The sequence below is a fragment of the Echinops telfairi genome, unplaced genomic scaffold (genome assembly GCF_000313985.2).
Source record: "Echinops telfairi isolate 266 unplaced genomic scaffold, ASM31398v2 ScPeMD7_31;HRSCAF=116, whole genome shotgun sequence".
Lineage (NCBI taxonomy): Eukaryota > Metazoa > Chordata > Mammalia > Afrosoricida > Tenrecidae > Echinops > Echinops telfairi.
This window is the reverse complement of record NW_022103928.1, coordinates 45,603,572-45,612,796: the sequence shown is the minus strand read 5'-3', so window position 1 is coordinate 45,612,796 and position 9,225 is coordinate 45,603,572.

Here is a 9,225-nt window from a genome sequence, read left to right as displayed (position 1 = left end):
GTATGATCAATAACCACGCCGAGGTGAGCAGAAAGACAGTTGACTGAATTCATTAGGAGAGGGGACCCCGGAAAACACTCTTGACTTGCCACGAGCAAGAGCCCAGAAATGCCTGTCACAGTTTCAGCCAAAGGCAGAGGCTGGGTTGATAGGAGAAACTCGAGTTTATTCCACAAGCAAGGGACAGAAAGAAACAGTAGGGTTTGCCACCTCCATTACTGTTTTCAAATATCTGTGAGAAGCAAGCAAGCTATATACCCTAACCCCAAATGAATGGCAGAAACAGGTTTTACAGTGATCAGAGAGGAAAAAATGGCAATTCTATAGGTTTTGCAGAGATCATAGAAACAATAGCCTATAACACACATTCTCCAGGGCTTTTTGCTCTTGTGAGGGGCTGCTCCTGCTTGGCTACCAATCTTACTGGTCTTGTTTGTCACATTCTTGAAGTGAGAAAACCATCCCTTCTAGTTCAACTGAAATGATTTTCCACTGCAAGGGGAGGAGACTGCTGGCGTATGCAGTGACAGAAAACTGCGTTTTTGATTTGTAACTGAGCCTTAAACTCTTTCTTTCTAGTGTTTTGATGATGCAGAAACTAAGTCTTTCATTCCCCTCTATCACAACTAAGACTATATCTCAGTGCTAACCAGATTGTAAAAACTACAAAGTTTGTATACCTTGGCTGTTCTCTTACAGCTGTCAATATACACTTGAGAATTTACATAAACCGTATAAGGACATATAGCAAGGGGAAACAGTACCTAGGGTGGCTGGCTCGAGCCCCCCTGTGCCCCCACTCCTCTGCATTTCAAGTGCTGCCTCCTATTGTTCCTCACTGGCACCTTGAAGGGCTCTGGGGAGCATAGGTTAATTAGCATATGAAGACTTCTTTTGGCATTTCAGGTTTCTATTCTTCTGCTTTAGCCAAAGTTAGCAGGCCTGTCAGACTGGACAGAGCTGATATATATTACCTGGTTTATGATTTATGGTTTCAGCCCCTCACACACATGACCTGCTAACCACCCTTCCCCCTCAGAGCCCCCCCTGTAGTGTCTCATTACCCCAAGGAATATTCACCGCCTTGGGTAGAGCTTCCAGCTAGTTGAGGCCACTGGCTCCCCTAACTTGCCCTAATTAAATGCAGGAAAAACCTCCAGTGGGAAAACCTACTGGGGTGTCTTATCAGAGCCTCTCATATCCTTCCATCTAGAAGGGACCTGGTCTCAGGCAATTTACAATCAGACAATCTATAGGTATCTTTTAAAGTAGGGTTTTCAAGTTGGTGTCTGTGGCTGGGAACAAGGGTCTGGAATGACCTGTCACTGTTTCAGCCAAAGACAGAGCCAGGCTGACTGGAGGAACCCTTGTTTATCCTGCAAGTGCAGGGCAGAGGGAAACAGTGGGGTTTGCAATGTCCAAACTGCTTCGAAAATCCAGTGAAAATCAAGTTTTGTCCTCCACACTAGATGATGACAAGCAGGATTTGCACTGGTCACAGGAAGCACTTATCTGCACATGTATTTTCCAATGGTTATGTTTGTCGTGAGATTAACATTCATCAGACCACCATCCTTTGAAGCACCATGCTCCATTGCTTATCTAAATCCGGGTTGTTTCATGCCTGGCTGCCTGTCTTTAATAGCTTTGCTTACCGCACCCCTAAATTAGAAGACCATCAATACTAATTAAGCTTAAAAGGAATTCTTACTGCAAAGGAGGGGGCTGGTGCATGCTGCTGCAGAAAACTCCAGTTTGGATTACCAACAAACCAAATCTGAAATCGTTATATTTCAAGTATTTTGAGAAACAGCAGGCTAGCTCTTTCACTCCCTCTGTCATTTCCGAGACAGCAGTTTCTTGTCTGAGACTTTGTTAGAAATACCCTGTGGTGAATAGGTGGGAGACCCAAAGCTCTGAAGCTTCCTTCCCTCAAGACCAGGTTCTGCTACTCTCAACCTGCCACCTCGAAATCCGTAGCTGCTCTGAACCTCTGGGTGAGCACTAGGATAATATCTAAATGCCTAACAGGAGGTCTGGTTAACGCAACCTCTAATCAAATGTACGCACCAACCACTAAAAGCTGTCAGGTTTCTGGGATGGTTTACCTCGGTTCTTGCTTTTCAACACTGAAAGAATTCACGCAGCAGAAGCACTTTGGTAAATCCAAGTCACTTTTATGAGGGAAAGGGAAGTTTTAGATATTACTGTCTCAAAAAGTACACTCTCTCTGGAAAGCATACAAGGCCATATGGTGGGGGCCATGGGAAAGTTCCTGACTGAAAATGGCCACTCCAGGGGAGTGTGGAAAAACACTGGAAACTCGAATCCAGAGTTTAGAGCTAAGGGAGAAAGGACATGGCCTGGAGACAGCAGCCTGCAGGAGAGCACCGGAACCAGAGGGAGTGAGTGGCCTGCCCTCAGTCTGGTATTTATCCCCTCTTGTTCCCCACTTGGGGGCAGGGGCGTGGCTGATGGTACTGGCCAACCTTGGTTGAATTTAAACACACCTGTGTGATGTCATGTGCCTAGCGTTGTGTGTGGGCCCAGGCTTCCCTTCACCTGGGCCTAGGTGTCTACTTAGTGTGCCTGATTCCTTTCCAGCCCCTTTATTGTGGCAGTGCCAGCTGATTTTCAGTAGCATGGACATTTGGTGGAGACAACACACCACCCCCCTCCCATTTATCCCTAATCTAGCTACCTTCTAAAGCTAGTAATGAGGAAAATGAATAATTCTACCAAACTCTTCAGTTTAAAATGGACCAAACATGCAATCGAGATGCATTGGTAATCATTAGTAATTGGAATGTGAAAGTTGAAAGCAGAGGAAGGATCAGTAGTTAATAAATGCGGCCTTGGTGATAGAAGCAAAGCTGTACATTTCATGATGTGATTTTGCAAGACCTACCACTTCTTCATTGCAAATACCTTTATTCAACAACATCAATTAATTCTGGCAGATGGTGTACAAAGAATCAAACTGCTTGTAACTTTGGGAAAGGGTAATGGAGAACTTCAATATCGTTAGCCAAAACAAAGCCAAAGGATAACTGTAGTGCACACCATAAATTGTAATATGCAAGTTCAGATGGAAGCTGACAAAAGTTAAAACAAGTCCATGAGAGCCAAAATACAACTTTGAGTATATTCCACCAGAATTTAGAGAACATCTCAGGCACAGATTTGATGCATTGACTACTACTGACTAGAAACCGTGTGAGATGACATCAGGAACATCGTACACGAAGAAAGGTCATTGAAAAGACAGGAAAGAAAGATAAGACCAAAAAAAGAGGGTGAACCTAGAAACTGGAAGAAAAAAATAACTAGATTTTAGACTTTTAAGAGCTACTCTTAAGAAACTTTGACACAAAATTATATTAGAAAAAGAGGAATTCTTTGTTTTAGTTGGTGTTATTTTAAATATACTCTGATTTGCTTTAAAGACAAATGACTGCTTGTGAATCATGTAGTCTTCATATCATGGAGAATTGATTATATGAATTTATTTCGATAGAGAATTTTGCACTTATAATGACCTTGAAAGCAAAATGTGTCCAAGCAATTTCAGTTCGTTACTACAGAATGCATTCTAAGGGGAAAAGAAAGATGAGACCAAATTGGATGTCAGAAGAGACTCTACAGCTTGCTCTTGAGCGTAGATGAACTAAAGCAAATGGAAGAAATGATGAAGTAAAACTGCTAAACAGAAAATTTCAAAAGGCAGCTCACGTGGACAAAGTAATGAAATGTACAAAGTAAGCCCAACAAGAAGAGCATGCTCATCATATCTCAAGCTTAAAGAATTGAAGGAAAAAAGTCAAGCTTTGAGATGAAATACTGAAGGGCTCTAGGAGCAAAATATTGAAAGATACCAAACCAAACACCAAACTCATTGCCATCCAGTCAATTAATTCTGACCCATAGCTACCCTAGCTATTGAATGATTCAGTGAGCATCAAAAGAAAGATGGAAGGAATACACAGAGTCACTACATCAAAAAGAATTGGTCAACCAACCACCATTTCAAGAGGCTGCATATAATTAAGAACTAATGGTATGAAAGGAAGAAGTCAAGCTGCACTGAAGGCATTAGGGAAAAACAAGGCTCCTGCAATTGACAGAATACCAATGGACATGTGTCAACAAGCTGATGAAGCCCTGGAGTCACTCATTTGCCAGGTCCAAGAAATTTAGAAGAGAGGTATCTGGCCAACTGACTGGACCAAAGCCAAACTCACCACCACTGTGTTTGTGCCCAACAGAACGAAGACACTGTCACTAATGCAAGTAACACTTTGATGAAGATCATTTTGAATGATGTTGCAGCAGTACAGTGACAGCTGCCAGAAATTCAAGCTGGAGTCAGAAGAGGTGATATCATTCCTGCTGTCAGATGGATCTTGATCGAAAGCAGAGTATCAGAAACATGCCTACTTTTACTTTATTGACTCTGCAAGCACATTCAACTATGTGGATCATAGCAAACTATGAGTAACATTGAGAAGAATGGGAATTCCAGAACACTTCATTGTGCTCGTATAAAACCTGTACCTAGACCAAGAGGCAGTCATTCAAACAGATAAAAGGAATACTGCATTGTTTAAAGTTGGGAGAGGTGTGTGTCAGGTTGTATCCTTTTGCCATGGTAATTCAATCTGTATGCTAAACAAATGATCTGAGAAACTAAGACATATGAAGAACAAGACATCAGGATTGAAGGAAGGCTTAGTAACAACCTGTAATATGCAACTAACACCACCTTACCTGCTGAGAGTGAGGAGAACTTGAAACACTTGCTGATGAAGTTGAAAGACTGCAGCCTTCAGTATGGATTGCAACTCAGTGTTAATGAAACCCAAATCCTTTCTACTGGACCAGTAGACAACATCATGATAAGCAGAGAAAAGATTGAAATTGTCAAGGCTTTCATTTTACTTGAATCCACAATCAGTGCTCCTGGGGGCAATGGTAAATCAGTCACAAGATGTCTTGCATTGGGTAGATCTGCTGCCTGGTGGGGAACATTCGGAGCCCATCAGACTGCATGCTTACTGAAGTAGGAAGCATATTTCCTCCTGCTTCTGGAACCACATAGCAACAGTGACCTTTTCAACAGGGGCCCGTCTGATTGGTGAAATAGGGTCTTCCACAGCTTCATTTCCTATCCCTGGTAAGATAGCTTTCTTTTCTTATTAATGGAACATAATGTGGTCACAGGTTGCCATCTAATTAAGGCGGACCTGAGAGTCTTGAGGTATTGGAGCTTAACATAGTTTAGCACTTTTAAGTAAGGAGACAGGGAGATCACTAAACTTATTGTCTTCTTGAACAAGAGGAAGTTGTACATATTAAGGATTTGTCTGTGAGAAAGTTATCTATTATTCACAAAGGGTGGAGTTTACTTTTAGAGGAAAGAAGCCAAGGGATCCCTTGCTTCTGAAATGTGTCCATGTCACACAAATGACCTGGTGCTGGTAAATGTGGACCCCTTGAAGGAGCCCTGGTGGCATGGTAGGTTACAAGTTGGGCTGCTAACCACAAGATCAGCAGTTGAGAGAAAGATGAGTCTTTCTACTTTGAATTATAGCCTCCGAAACCCACAGGGGCAGTTCTGTTCTGCCCTATAGAGTTACTATGAGTTGGCATCAACTCAATGACAGTGAGTGAATTCCATGAATCTGCACATTCCGGCCTTGGTAAAAAGGCAGAAGTAATGCTTGTGCATGCCTCTGAATTTTTTGGAGCCGGCTAGTCCACTGGGTTGGTGGTCTATTGACCGAAAAGACATATGCAAGTGGGAATGGTATTCCACCTTTTTGACAGATGAAGTACATCCAGTAACATTTTTTTCATTACTTGAATCATCAGTCCATGGTGCCCTTCAATTTTATTCCATATACAGAACATCTATATTTTGTGCCCATGTATAGCCCTTGGCTGTTTCCTCGTTGGATTTTTTTTTTTCCTTGCTGATTTTCCATTTGTGTCAGGCTGGGCTGTCTAGGAAACAAAACCAGTGGACACTGCTCTATGGATAAAGAAGGAATTTTTATCAAGAAGTAATTTTATATCCAGAAGGCATCCCAACCCAATCCAACTCAACTGCAAGTGTGATGCCAGCCTGGGCCCTCTTCAGATTCACATAGCCACAGGGTGATGAAGCAGGGAGGCAGGCTGATCTTAGGCCAGTGGGTGCAGAGTCATGTGGACCCCAGATCAGTGGATACATGACCACTTTTAGGGTCAGGTGGCCCAGACACAGAGTCCCAGCAAGGATGAAGACAAAGGGCAAAAGAGAGAGAAAAAGTTCCCGGCTTCTCCCTTATAAATGAGCCACACCCCCAAGGAGGCATCTCCAGGCTGTGACCTGAGTGACAGGTTGGATTCCACTCCTACGCTTTCATTCAAATTCAAACTGGCATAAAGTTTAACTGCCACATCATCCTACAGGTATCATTTTCTCCTTTGACATTTGTTTATCTTAACATTTTGTTTGGAAATTTTGTCTCATAGCCTATTTAAACCTTGATGGAGTCAAATGAATCATCACTCCCACTTCTGCTTTTATTGCGTGGACAGTTTTGTTTTTGTTTTTTTATTTGTAGAAGGTCTTTCCTATCCCAGTGTTTAGGCGTTTAAATCCAGAGGCAAAGATTCTGTTGACATACCACCACACTGACTACTGAGACAACTTAAGTTCGCCCTAGCTGACCAGGGACACTAGGGGACACAGGGCACCCGCTCTCTATTCTCTCAGTATGGTACTGACTTCTGGGTAGTGCATATGGAGACACTGTCTTTCTTTTAAACTTTTTGAGCTTTAATAGTTATGTAGTCGGCTGTATTTTAAAAATCTTCAAGAGCGACTATTGTTACATCTCATTTACACAGCCAATAAATCAAAATTTATAGATTTATCAAATTCTCCATCCTCTTAAATGTGGGTTGTGCAGGTATACTGAATTATATTCTTCTGAACATATAATTAAAGCCATTAATCTGCTATGTCTGATTTCTCTGATGTTGAACTATGCACATCTTATAATGGTTGCAAAAGGGATCTTACTCAAACATTGATGATTTCACACTAAAAGAAACATTCTTTGATGGTTACCAGGGGTGATGGGCACGAGACGGAAAATAACAAAATGTATAGACACATTTTAACTTTGTTGAAGGGGAAGGCAACATATAAGTAAAGAAAATTATAATTGTTATTAAAACAACAAAAATCATTATAAAATCCAAAGATAGTGGATGAAAATGTATATATTCATCATCTTTATTACTCTTCTCAGTGTGGTTGTTCTCGGGTGTAAGTACGTTTGCTACTGTTTGGGATCTTCCTAGGGTTTCAGGATCCTCACCAAATCTAAGAGAAAATAAATAACTGCCTTGGGCCAACAGAGGTACTAGGAGGAACGAAGCTATTCATAGGTTGCTTCTTAGTTAGAAAATGGGACCTGATCATGCATTTCAAAAGTGATTCCAATAAGTGCTTCATTGGGCTAAATCCTGCTTATCATAAAGTTTTCGTTGTAAGGCCTTAAGACTCTTAGATCCATGTTTCTCTCTTTTTGAAAAAAATATTTATTTTTGCTGTTACAAATATACACAGCAGAAAATATACCATTGCAGCCATTTCTACATGTACAATTTACTAACGTTGATTATATTCTCTGAGCTTTACAGTCTCACCTTGACTTCCCCTGGTTATCCCCAATTAATATAAACTCACTGCCCTTTAATGATCCAATCTAATATCTCAAGTTGCTGTTGCCAAATTGGATCCCATATCAAATTGATCTGCGAAAAGCATAAGGCTCAAGGCTGACATTCTGTACTAGTTAAGCTAAACTTTTGTTTGGTTTTGAGATAACTTCTGGGTTTTTGTTGTTGTTATTGTTGTTTGGTTGGTTGGTTTTGTTTTAATGTAAAGTTTAAAGATGATCTCAGTGCAATAGTTGTTAGAGTTCATCCAGCCTCTTTGGCTCCAAAAAAATCTGAGTGGATACCTTGAGAATTTGAAGTTTTTTGTTCTGCATTTTCTCCATTTGGTCAGGATCCTTCTGTAGAGTCTTTGAGCAAGATGTCCAGTTCTTTTGGTCTCATGGCAGCGGGGGGCAGTTGTTCGTGGAGGCAGTTAGTCACAGATTCCACTTCCTCTTCCTCTTCCTGTTCCTGACTCCTTATTCCTCGGTTGTTTCAGGAAAATAGAAACTAATTGTACCTTAATGACTCCAGAACCCAAACTACCAACCTCACTGCCATCCAATCAATGCTGACTCAGGACCACCGATAGGACAGGGTAGAACTGCCCCCGTGGGGGTCCAAGACTGTTTATGGGAGTAGAAACCTTCCTCTTTCCCCTGAAATAACCACTAAGCAGAAGCACTAAATACATTATTTGACCAATTTATGGAATCCATTGTCTTAGTGAGACTAAGGTGCGTGGGGCACTTCCATAGTGGGGAGATGGTGTGCTGCTATGAACTACATTTAGAGTTCAAGCATCAGCGCTGAACAATACATGTATTCTAAAGTCAGAGTTCACAAAAGTTTTCATCAGTTCATGTCGTGTACCCAACTCTCTGTCAAGTACATGGCTGAATTAGTAACGAAGGCTTTCCTCCCACACTGACAGTCCAAACCCAAAGGAAAGGTTAACATTTACACAAGCACAAGATGGGAATACATCTTCGGGTGCCTATCTTTTGGTAAATAAGCAAGTGCTACAAAACTTTGAGATTGAATTCAACAATGATTTACCATTTTTGTTTGTTTGTTACTTTGATTTATCATAGATCAGTTCTTTGATTTGCTGGGGTGATCCTTTAGTGCCACGGGGTCACACATGAGCCCTGGTTCCTTTAGTAGGGAAAGCATGATGGTGATCTTTTTTTTTTTAATCGTTTTATTAGGGGCTCATATGACTCATCACAGTCCACACATACATCAATTGTACATTTTGTACAATTTGTACATCCCTCATCATTCTCAAAACATTTGCTCTCCACTTAAGCCCCCGGCATCAGGTCATCATTGTTCCCCCCTCCCTCATGAGCCCTTGATAATTTATAAATTGTTTATTTTGTCATATCTTGCCCTGTCTGACATCTCCCCTCACCCACCCCTCCGCTGTCTTTCCCCCAGGAAGGAAGTCACATATAGACCCCCTGTAATCGGCTCCCTCCTTCCAACCCACTCTCCCTCTACCCTCCC